The sequence below is a fragment of the Bos indicus genome, chromosome 12 (genome assembly GCF_029378745.1).
Source record: "Bos indicus isolate NIAB-ARS_2022 breed Sahiwal x Tharparkar chromosome 12, NIAB-ARS_B.indTharparkar_mat_pri_1.0, whole genome shotgun sequence".
NCBI lineage: Eukaryota > Metazoa > Chordata > Mammalia > Artiodactyla > Bovidae > Bos > Bos indicus.
In genome coordinates this window covers 49,579,546-49,594,996 of record NC_091771.1, presented here as the reverse complement: position 1 = coordinate 49,594,996, position 15,451 = coordinate 49,579,546, and the positions used below count along the sequence as shown (strand labels likewise).

At 40.0% G+C, this 15,451-nt stretch overlaps 1 long non-coding RNA gene across 1 annotated transcript in view; it reads left to right on the top strand.

The window, feature by feature from the left end:
* LOC139186141 (uncharacterized) overlaps positions 1-877 on the top strand; it is a 128,834-nt gene extending 127,957 nt beyond the window's left edge. The window contains exon 3 of the long non-coding RNA XR_011569643.1: positions 799-877. This is a non-coding gene — a long non-coding RNA (uncharacterized lncRNA). The remainder of the gene's footprint in view (positions 1-798) is intronic.
* Positions 878-15,451: the final 14,574 nt, after the last annotated feature.

The following is a 15,451-nucleotide window of genomic DNA, read 5'->3' as shown; positions in this document are numbered from 1 at the left end:
CTCAAACCTTAGGGGGGGGGTTGATAAATAAATAACAGTTATTAACTATAACTGTGTTTTCAATTGCATGTTGATATGACAGTTTCACAGATCAAGATAGCCTGGACAGCTGAGTCACTTCATGGAGGGCAGTTTCCTTGGGAAGACACTGACCCGCATTAGAATTCCCCTGGGCAAGAAATAAAACTTCTGTTGTATAAAGTCACTGAGCTTCTTTGTTTACATTTTTATAACAGCATAGCCCAAACTGTACTGACTGTACAACCATGAAATGGTTCCAGATCTAAAGTCCACATCTAGTATATGTATTTGGAGAAGGCAATGGAAACCCACTCCAGTACTTTTGCCTGGAGAATCCCATGGACGGAGGAGCCTGGTGGGCTGCAGTCCATGGGGTTGCTAAGAGTTGGACACGACTGAGCGACTTCACTTTCACTTTTCACTTTTATGCATTGGAGAAGGAAATGGCAGCCCACTCCAGTATTCTTGCCTGGAGAATCCCAGGGACAGAGGAGCCTATTGGGCTGCCGTCTATGGGGTCGCACAGAGTCGGACACGACTGATGCGACTTAGCAGCAGCAGCAGTATATGTATAGGGAGCTCAGAGTAATATTAGGAATATCTTTGAATGAATTATAGTCTTAAGACTATTGAAAAAGATCAGGAAAAGTTGTATTTCTTCCTCTTCTTTATATCTGATACTAGCCCCAAATTCTTTCCAGGCATAGCCCACTGAAATTGATGGCTATTGTACCAACATGCAGTTAGTAATATGGAATCTGTGATTTTTTTTTTTAGGTCTATTTTCCTTCATCATCTCTTAGCCAGAAAGCCAGAATTAAAGACTCTCTAAGTCTTTCCAGCAGTCAAAAGCAGGTAGGTCATCTTGGGAGAAGGAAGAGGAGATATACATACAAATTAGATATGGTTATTCAATTCCATAAAATGGTCCTTGATTAGTTTCAAAACTCAAGTAATTATGGTGCCTTGCATGCAATAGTGCTCAATAAACGTCTGATGATGATAGCTATGCTGTTGGGAAAGCATGGCCCAAAACCACTTAGGAATCTGGAAATACCAAAGCTTCTTAGGAAACAAGAATAAAGGCAATTAATTAAAATGTTTATTGGACATAAGAGCCTTCATTATGTTATTCATTAAGATTTAAAGCTCTATTATTCTTTGATTTTAATCTGGGTTTTCCAGCCCCACAAGAAATTTCCTGTTTATCAAAAGACCATGTTAAAAAAAACTAAGAATATGATCCAGAGAGCCCAGAGGACATTACATTATGGTTTGCAGAAAATTCAGAATGCACACTTCTGACTGCATTTCTTGAATTCTGTCAAAACATTCTATTTGTTAGTCTCCAAAAATAAACAAATGGAACAATATCTCAAAGATTCTGGAACGTAGCACAAATGCAAGCAAATGTAGAGTAGAGTTTCTGAGCACAGAGCTGTCTTTTCCTGGCAGGGCATCATTGAGTCTGTGACAACATGAATCTATGCTTCAAATAAAAGCAATCAGTTTTAAGGGGAAATGTTCAGGGTGATTCCTGGATGCTTCTTGTGTTTTGTACTAACGGACGTCACTGAGACACTAATTGTCTATTGACCTATTTACCAAATATATGAACTACAAAGGTTCAAGTATAAAAAGACACCAGGAATTTTAAAAGCTGCCTCAGATAAATCATGAAAATTGGTACATACACAAAAGCAAACAGCTGTTGTTTTCCAATGAGCATTTTCCATTCTAAAAATGAGTGAAGAGATTTCTCCCCGAAAGAAACAAAACGGAACATAAAACTATGTGGATTAAGAAGATTCACTTATCCACCCTCTAAAACATCTCCTTAAACTGTAGTTTAGCTTCATTTGATACAATTTCCTAAATCTCTTATGGATGATACAGTTTCATTATGCAAATGGTTTTGTTGAAGTATTTATTTTATAAAGCAGCCCGGGGCTAAAATTCCCCGCTGAGCCTTTTCTTTAGGTTCCCAAAGAGACTCTCTTTCCATGAAATGCCAGGCCGTGAAAGACTGTTTTGGCTGTGATGTGTATGAGATGGGGGCTGAATATGGAATAAATATTCAATAAAGGGTCCAGAGGGAACCACCATAGCTCAAATCGTGTATCTGTTGATCCACAGGACTCAGCATTATCTAACTGATCATGGTTTCCTGAGTGAAGAGTCTGTTGTTAGAATGACAAATGGGTGTTCTGCGGAAATGGCCACGGCCAGCGTTACTTCGACTGCTTTGGAGCCATCTCCACCACCGGGCACTTGTTAAAAGCTTCCTGACAGAATACCTTCCAGGGGCCAGATGGTGGGGGACATTACTCAACCTGCAGATATGGCTTTCTGGTGTCAGAGATTGTCTTTGCACCTTGAGGAGTCAGGGAACACAGGGAACAGGGTGGGCATAGTCTGATGTTAATATACTGGTTATTTTTTTGTTATCTGTATCAGTTTATCAGTGGGTTAGGAGATTTTGCAGCTATATGTCTGACATAGTCTATGTTTTATATGTTAAGTACTACAAATCAGCTGTTGGCACTAATGAATTCCTCTTTGAGGCATCCTTCTCTAAGCCAGTGCAATGGGGAATTGGCCGTCTCTTTCATTAATGTCCCATAATATTTATGATGCTGCTGTTGACACATGGAGATATACTTGACATCTCTGCGTAGTAAGTTATAAGGCAAGACAGACATAAGCTTCATAATGGGGGACTGAGGAAAAAGAAGGTTTGATTATGATTACAATATAATCACTGCATATAGGAAGTTAGCAACACCAAACTGGGAAATTTTTTAACCTGTAGAAAAATGCCAGTTAGAGTGTGGTTTTAGAGAAACAGGCCACAGTCAGAGAGAGCAAACTTGTGGTTGCCAAGGGGGAAGGAGGTGGAGGAAGATGGAGAGAGAGTTTGGTGTTAGTCTTCTTCTTCTAAGTCACTTCAGTCGTGTCCAACTCTGTGTGACCCCATAGAGGCAGCCCACCAGGCTCCGCCATCCCTGGGATTCTCCAGGCAAGAACACTGGAGTGGGTTGCCATTTCCTTCTCCAATGCATGAAAGTGAAAAGTGAAAGTGAAGTCGCTCAAGTCATGTCCGACTCTTAGCGACCCCATGGACTGCAACCCACCAGGCTCCGTTGTCCATGGGATATTCCAGGCAAGAGTACTGGAGTGGGGTGCCATTGCCTTGAAGCAAATTATTATATATTTACTGGATAAACAACGAGGTCCTACTGTATAGCACAGGGAATTATTTTCAATATCCTGTGATAAGCCATAACAGAAAAGAGTATAAAAAAGAATGTGTACATATGTATAACTGAATCCCTCTGCTATACAGCAGAAATTAACACAACATTGTAAATCAACTATGCTTCAATTTAAGAAAAATAACTGAAGCAAGACATAAGGTTTCTGATAGCCAGAAACATGGATAAGCAGGACTTATCTGCCTTTGTCAGATACAGAGTATCTGTCTTTGAATCCTGACTGAAGAGAGTTCTTAAAACTTTTTCCAGTTATTGCTTCTCTCCTAGGCAGCTGTATTTGTAAATTTATGATTTCACAGATACCACATGTCATCATTTTGTTTTCTGCACGATTTTGCTTTATGAAAAATATCACTTCGGATGGATTTAGATTATTTTCTTTTGAAAAATTTAGAATTTTATCTTTAAATTCTACAATTATTTCTGGGATGATTTGCCAAGCTTGATTTGCTTTATTAGGGCAGTGGAACAGCATTATGCACCATTACATTCCATTTAGCTGAAATGGAATCATCTCCCTCATTTGTATGTAACATTTAAATCACCACTTACAAGGAAATGTTGGTTTGGCATATGGCCTTCTTAGCCACACTAGAATTGCAAAATAATGCTGAAAGAAAGATATACTCAATACATCCAAGGTAAAAAATAAAATTTCATATATAGTTTTAAGTCTTTATCTGGAATGTTATTGTTCTGTTATTCTGAGATTCCTGTCTTAACATTAATCTTTATAAATTAGAGAATAACTACTTACTTACAAGTACAGCTGAATTCTAAGTGAGCAAGCCGTCGCTGCCGCCAAGTTGCTTCAGTGTCCGACTCTGTGCGACCCCATAGGCGGCAGCCCACCAGGCTCCCTTGTCCCTGAGATTCTCCAGGCAAGAACACTGGAGTGGATTGCCATTTCCTTCTCCAAGGCATGAAAGTGAAAGTGAAGTCACTCAGTCGTGTCCGACTCTTAGCAACCCCATGGACTACAGCCTACCAGGCTCCTCCGTCCCTGGGATTTTCCAGGCAAGAGTACTGGAGTGGGGTGCCATTGCCGTCTCCCGTGAACAAACTTATGTTTAGAATGGGGGCCTTGCTCCATAGGGAGTGTTTCAGAAGTTGTTGTTGTTCAGCCGCTAAGTTGTGTCTGACTCTTTTGTGACCCATGAACTGTAGCATGTCAGGCTGCCCTGTCCCTCACCATCTCCTGGAGTTTGCTCAAATTCATGTCCATTGATTAGGTGATGCCATCCAACCATTTCATCCTGTGTCATCCCCTTCTCCTCCTACCTTCAATTTTTCCCAGCGTCAGAGTCTTTTCCAATGAATTGGCTCTTCCCTTCAGGTGGCCAAAGTACTGGAGCTTCAGCTTAAGCATCTGTCCTTCCAATGTGTATTCAGGGTTGATTTCCTTTAGGTTTGACTTGTTTGATCTCCTTGCTGTCCAAGGGACTCTCAAGAGTGTTTTCTAGCACCACAATTTAACAGCATCAATTCTTTGGTGGTCAGCCTTCTTTATGATCCAGTTCTCACATCCATACATGACTGCTGGAAAAACCATAGCTTTGACTATATAGACCCTTTGTTGGCAAAGTGATGTCTCTGCTTTTTAATATGCTGTTTCAGTTTATCATAGCTTTCCTTCCAAGGAGCAAGCATCTTTTAATTTCATGGCTGCATGAAGTTAAATTCATCCAGAAGAATGAGTCCTTTTAACTTCAATACATGTACAGAACAGATTTTATTTTAGTGACATTCACTCTGAGTAAAGCAAGGCTTCACATACCTTCTGCAGGAAGTTCTATGTACCCAAGCTTTGAAAAATCACATTGCAGCTAGGCAGGCACACAAGAAGATAAGTATTTTGAGAAAGGCAATTTCTTGTCACTTCTCTCCTTTACCCATCTTCTGTAGTACTTAGTAGGTAAAGTATGGTAACATCATTCAACTCAGAAGTGCTTATCTTATAAAAATTGCATCAACTTCTATCAAAGCTCCTTCCTCTCACCTAGCCAAATCTACTGTATTTTCCATTCAGTAGAAAAAATTTAACTCTCACACTTTAAGTCAATATGTATGAAACCCACTACATCCAGTATTTTCTACCATTAATTTCCCTTTTGCTAAATTCCACAGGTCTCATTTTGGAAGGGTGTTGACATTTCACTGCTCTCCGGCTGATGGTACAGTCAATGGATATGCTGTAATTCAAGTCATCAAGTTAGGGTAGCCCCTGATTGGAATTCTCAGAAAAACCAACCACTTGTTTATTTTCCTAATTTATGGTCACTCTTCTGTCCTCTTCACAGCATATTTACTTTTGAGCACAGAGTGTCATCTGTGGACTTTTACCATCACCGGAGGGCTTCGAAGGTTGCTCAGTGGGTAAAGAATCTGCCTGCAAAGCAGGAGACACGCAAGACACACGTTCAATCCTTGGGTTTGGAAAATCCCCTGGAGGAGGAAATGGCAACCCCCTCCAGTATTTTGCTTGGAGAATCCCATGGAGAGAGGAGCCTGGTGGGCTATAGTCCATAGTGTTATAAGAGTCGAAAATGACTGAAGTGACTGAGCACGCACGCACCAACATCTGAATTCTTGTCTGATCTTGTGTGATCATTTGAGTTCCCTAAAGCGTGAGCTTCTCAGACTTCCTGTCACTTGCCTCTGTGCCCTGTGCTTGTGACGGCCTGAATGATTTGCAGGTAATGGAGAGCATCCTGCATTTTAATGGTGCTGCGCCTTTGCACATACCGCTGTCTCCTTTTGTGATGCCCTCTGCCTCTCCTTCACCTTATTTGCCTGATTTACTTCCACTCATCCATCAAATCACATTTGAGATACAAGCTCTTCAGAGCCCACCAGTCAGTTTAGTACTGACACAGCTCACTGTTCAGAGCCCATCAACAGTTTTATGATCCTGGATATAAACCATTGCTTTCTTCTCTTCCTTCTAGAAGGTGAACTTCTTGAGGATCAAAACTGGGTCTTTTGTACCTATATTTCCAGATGCTGGCACTTAGGGTTAGCCCATAGTGGGTTCTCAATATATATCCTAAATTAAGCAACGACAGGATGAATGAAAGAATGCAAGAGAGAAAAAAGAAAGAAGGAATTAATGAATAGAACCGCTGGTGATTGTGTCAGCAAAAAAGGGAATTGGGGTTTCAGCTAATTAGCAGATATCTATGAAATTTTAAGAGAACAAAAGTAGATAAAGTATGTAGAGGTCTGAACATGTTAGAAAATATTGGGAGAGATGATTGAAAAGACTTGATTTATACTTATTATTTATGTTTCTCTGGGCATAATTTTTCTAAGTTTATAGAAGTACGACTTTACTTGTAGAGTCATTGAATTCTTACTAAATTTTAATTCAAATAGTAGCATTATAGTATATGCATGTTTAATTATATCCATCTTGCAGATGGAGAAATTTGATGTCTTGGTCAATTAAGGGTCTTGCCTAAGGTCAGCAAGTCATCGTGGTGGAGTCAAACTCAAACCCGAGTCTTCTGGTTCTGAATAGCAGACCAGGTGGCCTCTTTTGTATGAAAACAAAACAAATGGTGTTTAGGTCAAAACTTGATGTAATGAAGATATTTGTAAAATGATGTATAACAAAAAGGCTTCTCTAAAGAACCTGAGTGCTGCTGTCTTCATGCCTGAGTGCAAATCTGGGAGTAGCTACTTACTGGCTACATGTGCTCAGTCGTGGCTGACTCTTTGTGACACTTTGGACTACAGCCCGCCAGGCTCCTCTGTCCATGGGACTTTTCAGGCAAGAATACTGTAGTAGGTTGCCATTTCCTCCTCCAGGGGATCTTCTTGACCCAGGTTTAAAACCCACATCTCGTGCATTCTCCTGCATTGCAGGCAAATTCTTTACTGCTGAGCCATCTGGGAAGCCCTACTAGCTACATATCTTCAAAGAATCAGTTGGCTTCTCCTAGCGTGTCTTCTCCTTGTTAAATTACAGATGTTAGTACTTGTCATGAGCAGTCTTATTGTGAGGGTTAGAAATGTGTATCAAGTTTCTAGCACATAGCTCATGCGTGTGTGCTCAGTCATTTCAGTAGAGTATGACCCTATGGGCTTTCGTCCCCTAGACTCCTCCATCCATGAGATTCTCAAGGAAAGAATACTGGAGTGGATTGCCATGCCCTCCTCCAGGAGATCTTCCCGACCCAGGGATGGATCCCAAGTCTCTTGTGTCTCCTGCATTGGCAGGCATGTTCTTTACCACTAGTGCTCCTTGGGAAGCCCCTAGCACATAGTAGGCACTCCAGAAAAAGTTCTTATGATAGTGTCTTTAAAAACTAATTGTATAGCTTTGCAACGCATGAGGATAGGAACACAAAGGTGCAAATTCCTTGATGATAAATACTGTGTAAAATTGTACAGACATGTTCATGTCAACCAAGAATATCACTTCATCCTGTTACATTTTTTTGCCCTCCTTCTTGGGCAAAGTGCATTTCATGTTTTGGAGCTCACTAGACTGCAGAAACAGAAAAAAAAAAATTTTTTTTTTCAAATATGTATTAGTGACACCACAAAGGAAACTTCACAAACACATTTATTACTGTGCATTTCCAGGTAATGTAAGCAAAGAGATAATTATTTGACATCCTCTGAACGCGCTAAAGCAGATGAAAACACATTGTAATTTGCACAGCTATTGGAAAGATCTTCAACACTGTACCATGTGATCCTTCATGCTGGCAACCCCCTACAGTGGATACAAAATGCAGTTATGTTTGAAAAACTGGCAAGTTCAGGACAGCAAATTCCTGCATACTTGAGACTGCCTGGCTGGTTTCTTCCTTTTGACTCAAACCCAAGTCAGGCCAAGCTCCTCCATGGCAGAACAACAATGTGGCAACCAGGAATGAATTTTTCCCCACCCTTCTTCCCCCAATCCCTCCCTTCAGACAAATCATCCTGCCCAGATTTCAAAGAAATCCCAGAGAGGCATTCTTGCCGTTCTATCTCCAGGACTCCAGCCAGCGCAAATCAAGAAAATGGTTTCCAGGTGCAGACGGCTCCCCCTACCTCCCCCCTCACTTTAAAATCTGGTGATTGCTCTGAGCTTTAAGCTGGAGATGGACGGTAGGGGGAACAGGAGGGTAACCTCAGGATTCAAAAACCCACAGAAAATTATTTTGCCTTTTTCATTTTAGTGGAGTAATGTCCATTCTCCAAGCCATATCACACATCCCAGTATGATTAATTCTGTCTCTTTTGATAAGCCTCAGACCTCAAATAACTAGGCTACATTATCTGAACGATAGAAGGAGCCCCACAGAGTGAGGCTTTTACAAAGGTAGTTCTAATCCAATGCTATTACTATCTCCCAGTCACTAGCTCCGTTTTCACACAAAGCTGTAATTGGTGGGAAATTGCCTACTTCTCACAATAGTCCTGGATTTTCTAAATTCAGGTAATAGCAGATAATTATTGATAAACAAAACACTGAAGAGAAATGTCATTGGGAAACCTTCCTAGACATAATAACATTCATCGTAGAGTAAGAACAATTGGGAATGACAGTGCTTAGGGTGAGCACTGTCGGCCCTGTTGTTCTTTTTTTGCTTAACTGTAGTCATTTCTCCTCTGTCCCAGTGCCAGGATATTCATCATTCTGAATACCTGGAACTTTGTCATATGATTTTCTTTATTCATAGGTAGAATAATCATTTACATTGTGAAATGTAAAAATCTTTAGCTTTTATTCTGTAACTATAATCCAGTCTTCTGTATTTTTTCTTTAGTGTTGAAACATTTTAAAGCAAATAATTTTGTTTACCATACCTTATTGTATAAGTATTATTCCCTGTTAAGAAGTGAGATTTAGGACTTATTGAGAAAGAAAGTAAGTATATCCCTATATCTTTCAATTTGTGACACACACAAAGGACATATTTCATTATCAAATTCAAGACTTTTTTTTTTTTTTTTTTTTTTTGCCATTCTTCTCTGCATGCAGGATCTTAGTTTCCTGGCCAGGGATCGAACTCGGGCCCCATGCAGAAGAAGTGTGGATTCTTAACCACTGGACTGCCTGGGAAGTCCCAAGACTTCTTTTTTGTTCTTTTTCTTTGTTTTTGTTTCTTTTTTTTCACCCCATCAACTCCTCAAATTCAGGGAGGTTATCATTTGCTTCATTTCTTAGAATATGACCATTTTGTACAGTTATTTTTTCCCTCCTGAAATTCCTAGTTTTGTTTTTATGCTATTTTTTCCCTAGATTAATTTGTTCCTATGTTATTGCTTCACTATTTTTTCTTGTTGAGAAAAGAAATACATGCTTTCTTACATATATAAAAGTTTCAGCTTCCCAATCAAGTAATTTGTGGAGTTTGGATCCATTAAGATCTTTTTAGTGTACCCTTGTATTAGATTTCTATGTTAGGGAACATATTTGTCTTGGAGCCTTCTGAATTTCTATTTCACTTTGGCCTTAGTGTCAGAGCTGCTAGTGCTTGCCAATATTCCACTTCTCCTCCTCCTTGACACATAGTTATTACATTTCCAGGATCTTTATAGTTAGAAGAAAACACAACAGACTTGTGACTAGTAGAACAGGACAACAGCGATGTGCACATTTTGGGATCTGGTGCATAAACATCTTCCATGTGCAACCTTCTCTGTTCATCAACTGAATATAAAAGACTAGAAGACTCTGAAGACCTGGGGGAGTAGGAAGCCCCCAGATGGAGAATCCCGGGTGCCTAAGTGAAATAGGCAGATGTCCCACAGAGTGGACATACATACCACACATTGGCTCAAACTGGATTATGATAAGAACAGGGAACAAGTGTATATTGTGCTGAGCCACTGGCTTTTGGGAACTGTTCATCAGAGCATTTAATTCACCCCAACTAATGCAGAAATTGGTACCTTGAAGTAGGCTACTGTAGAAATGTGAACCCTAAAATATGTGGTTTAGTGGTTGGGTGGAACCCTATGGAGACCAGTTACACTGGAACACTTATTCTGAACTTTTATTTATGACCACTTTAGAGGACACCGTATGCCAACTGAGGCTAAAACTCTCCAAAAGTGTTTGAGAAGAGTAAGAGTGAACATCTGTGTTGGCTGCTATTTGACTAAGGTATTACAAGAATGACATGAGTTTAGATAAGAATTGGCTGGTTTGCAAGCAGAGATGAAAGGAAACAGAATCCAGAAATTGAATGTCATGAAGGAATGGAAAACCAGCTGTTTTCTGGAATACAAGCTGCAGGACATGAGATTGAAGGAGTCTTTGATCCACTGTCATTCATTAGGATTCCGGTTTTGCCTTCCCACTCAACCATGATGGCTCTAGGGCAGCCAAGAAATCAAGCTTGAGATTTATGTCTAGAAATAAACGTTGGGGTTTATTGCATGGTTACTGGTGTCTGAACATGACTGGCAACAAATAGGTCAATAGTTTACATATTTTTGAGAGAATTTTATTGCCAAAGAAACTGTAAACCTCATGGGAAAAGCTATTAACCTCCAGAGACAATGGTTCTCAAATAGGAACAATTTTGCCTCCCGGGGACATTTGGAAGACATTTTTGATTGTCACAACTGGGAGAATGCTGCTGGCATCTAGTGGGTACAGGCCAGGAGTGCTGCTAAATGTTCTCTAGAATGCATAGAATAGCTCACTGCAACAAAGAATCATACAACCCACAATGTCAACAATTCCCAGGTTGAGAGACCCTGCTCTACAACCCTCCAGTCCCTAAGCTTATATAAGGAGAAAGTGAGTTACCAAAGCAGAGGTCCCTACAAAGGACATAGACCCAACACTCACTCCTTAGGGGACCATGGAGGACAGCTGACAAAGCAAAACCTCCTGCAGGACAGAATGGGAGCCCACAAGAACAGTATGACTCTAGGTGTGACAACAAGCTGAGTATATATGGCACTTATTGATTACAAAATTTGGCAGGTCCCAGGCAGAATGTCTACCATATTTGAGACTGTCTTGTTGGTTTTCTTTCTACTCATACTTGATTGATTTGATTGGTATAGAACTAGCAATTCAAGATAATTTTCTTTTTTTTTTTTCAAGATAATTTTCAATACCCTGACCTGAACATGTTGTTTCACTGACTTCTGACACTCAATATTGCTTATTAAATTTTGAAGCCCATCTGATTCTTCTATTTTTGCAGGTAACCTAATTTTCCTCATTTTAAGGGTCTTCCTTTGTCCTTACTAGTCTGATATTTTACAAAGATAATGTTGGATTTAAAAAAATAATAGAATTATAGTTAATGTACAACATTTTATGTTATTGGTGTATAATATAATGATTCACAATTTTTAAAGTTTATACTTCATTTAGAGTTATTATAAAATATTGGCTATGTTTCCCAGGTTGTGCAATATTTCTTTGTAGCTTTTTTTTAAACTGTGGGAAATTCTGAAAGAGATGGGAATACCAGACCACCTGACCTGCTTCTTGAGAAATTTGTATGCAGGTCAGGAAGCAACAGAACTGGACATGGAACAACAGACTGGTTCCAAACAGGAAAAGGAGTATGTCAAGGCTGTATATTGTCACCCTGTTTATTTAACTTATATGCAGAGAACATCATGAGAAATGCCGGGCTGGAAGAAGCACAAGCTGGAATCAAGATTGCCAAGATAAATATCAATAACCTCAGATATACAGATGACACCACCCTTATGGCAGAAAATGAAGAGGAACTAAAAAGCTCTTGAAAGTGAAAGTGGAGAGTGAAAAAGTTGGCTTAAAGCTCAACATTCAGAAAACGAAGATCATGGCATTCAGTCCCACCACTTCATGGGAAATAGATGGGGAAACAGTGGAAACAGTGTCAGACTTTATTTTTCTGGGCTCCAAAATCACTGCAGATGGTGACTGCAGCCATGAAATTAAAAGATGCTTACTCCTTGGAAGGAAAGTTATGTCCAACCTAGATAGCATATTCAAAAGCAGAGACATTACTTTGCCAACAAAGGTTCATCTAGTCAAGGCTATGGTTTTTCCTGTGGTCATGTATGGATGTGAGAGTTGGACTGTGAAGAAACCTGAGCACCGAAGAATTGATGCTTTTGAACTGTGGTGTTAGAGAAGACTCTTGAGAGTCCCTTGGACTGCAAGGAGATCCAACCAGTCCATTCTGAAGGAGATCAGCCCTGGGATTTCTTTGGAAGGAATGATGCTAAAGCTGAAACTCCAGTACTTTGGCTACCTCATGAGAAGAGTTGACTCATTGGAAAAGACTTTGATGCTGTGAGGGATTGGGGGCAGGAGGAGAAGGGGACGACAGAGGATGAGATGGCTGGATGGCATCACTGACTCGATGGACGTGAGTCTGAGTGAACTCCGGGAGTTGGTGTTGGACAGGGAGGCCTGGCTGCTGCGATTCATGGGGTCACAAAGAGTCGGACACGACTGAGTGACTGATCTGACTTGATCTGATCTGAGTGGCACTACTCTATATAAAAAACATAGCTTATATAAAAAACCCACTCCAGTACTGTTGCCTGGAAAATCCCATGGATGGAGGAGCCTGGTAGGCTGTAGTCCATGGGGTCGCGACAAGTCAGACAGGACTGAGTGACTTCACTTTCACTTTTCACTTTCATGCACTGGAGAAGGAAATGGCAACCCACTCCAGTGTTCTTGCCTGGAGAATCCCAGGGACGGGGGAACCTGGTGGGCTGCCGTCTATGGGGTCGCACAGAGTCGGACACGACTGAAGTGACTTAGCAGCAGCAGCAGTAGCAGTACCTCTTAATCCCCAATCCCTGTGTTCCCCCTCCATCTTCCCTTTTCCCACTAGTAATCACTAGTTTGTTCTCTGGATCTATGAGTTTGCTTCTTTTTTCTTATATTTACTAGTCTGTTTTGTATTTTATTGGAGAAGGAAATGGCAACCCACTCCAGTACTCTTGCCTGAAGAATCCCATCGATGGAGGAGCCTGGTGGGCTACAGTCCATGGGGTCGCAAAGAGTCGGACATGAGTAAGCAACTTCCCTTCCCTTTTCTATTTTATATCCCACATATGAGTGATATCATATAGTATTTGGCTTTATCTTCCTTACTTTTTTCACTTAGAATAATATCCTCCAAGTGTATCTATGTTGCTGCAAATGGCACAACTTCATTCTTTTTTATGGAGGAGTATATACCACATCTTCTTTATCAGTTCTTCTGTTGACGGACACTTAGGTTGCTTCTGTATCTTGACTATTGTAAACAATGCTGCTACAAGCATTTGGGTGAATGTATCTTGTCAAATTAATGTGTTTTTCTTTTCAGATATATACCCAGGAATAGGATTTCTGGTCATATGGTAGTTCTAGTTTTAGTTTTTTGGGAAGCCTTCATGCTGTTTTCCACTGTGGCTGCACCAGTTTCCATGTCCACCAGCAGTATATGAGGGTTCTCTTTTCTCCACCTCCTCGCCAGTATTTGTTATTTGTGTTCTTTTTGATGATAGTCATTCTGAGAGGTATGAGGTGATAAATCCTTTCTTCTCCTTTTCTGAATCCTTGGTATCAGCTGATATCAGCCACTAAGGACACACATGCTCCATCAAGTATTAAACTAAATATTTTTTTTTTACAAAACACATTTTGTTTCTGTTCCTGCCAAAGAAATGTATGCTTTATTAGCTACTAAGATAATACTTTTTTGTCACTTCATTATGTTAATATATAGTATATAAAAAAAATCATTTTCATCTTGCACAGTACTCCAAGGGTTTCAGAGGCCACACTACTTTCATCATAATGCCATGAACTTGTTTAGATCTAACTCTTCTCATCCATTTCTCAATGTTTGCCACTAATAACTTCTCTCTAAATATATTCGCATCATGAACTCGACTCTCAGAGCTTCACACCTGTCATTTTCTCTGTCTGGACTGCCCTACTCATCTTATCTTTCCACTTGGAAAAGTCCACCCCCTTTAAAGGCCATTTGAAATCTCCTCTTTTCCATTCGGTTTCCCCTCGATACCTCAGCCTGAAGTGATACTTCATTCTTTATTCCAGTTTATTTCCTTCATGCTGATTGTCTAATTTATTTGATGCTACTTTATATTTCTGACCTGTTACATTTTCAAATGAATGTATTACAACAAAAATTACCCTTGACATTACAAGATATATTTTATTCAGCTTAATCTCTTCTGGCTATGTGTCGTTTTGCATTCCTTAGCCTCTCTCAGTTTCAGTTTCTTTACTATATATTGAGAAATACCTATTTACTTACTCCATAGAATGGAGATGACCAAACCTACTTTAGAGGGTTGTTGTGAAGGTTAAATAAGATCATTTGTGTACAATGCCTAATTTAGTAACTAACTCATAGCAGGTACCTAGCTAAACTGACAAGTGTTAATTCCTTACACTCTTGTCTTAATTTTCTACGTTATGCAATAAATTACCATATAAATTTTTACCTTAAAACAACACACACACACAAAAACACCATTTGCCTATTGTTTCACTATTTAGGTCAGAAGCCTGAGCACAGTTTATAATTAATTGCACCTTCTGCTCAGTGTCTCATCAGGCTGAAAGGAAGGTGTCAGCCAGACTGAGTTCTCAGTTAAAGTTCAGTTTGTTTCCCAGCACATTCAGGTTGTTGGCAGAAGTTAATTTCTTGTGGTTGTAGGACTGAGTTCCCTGTTTTCATGCTGGCTAGCTGGCTGTCAGCATAGGATCAGTTTCAATACTTAGAGGCCACCCTCAGGTTGTAGACACGTGGTCCATTCACAACATGGCCGTGTAGGTCTGAGAGTCCTTCTGTAATTTGCTATGGCAGAGTCTTACATATCCTGATAAAATGACGAGTGGATGTCCCATTATATTCACTGGTCCTTTCCATACTAAACGGGAGGGAATTATATTAAACATACACATCAGAGGATGGGAATCTTGGGGACAATCTTAGAATTATACCTATCATAACCCTCTGAGCTAAAACATCAGAAAAGAGAAAGAATTTTAAAACACAGGAGGATCAGGAAGTAATTAGCTGAGAACCCTGACAAAAATCCAAGACCTAGGTGGTGAGTGGGGCATGGACAGGTATATTAGGGTTCTCCAGAGAAACAGAACCAATGGGAGTCAGTCCGTCTGTCTGTCTGTCTCTCTATCTAGATTTATTATAAAGAATTCA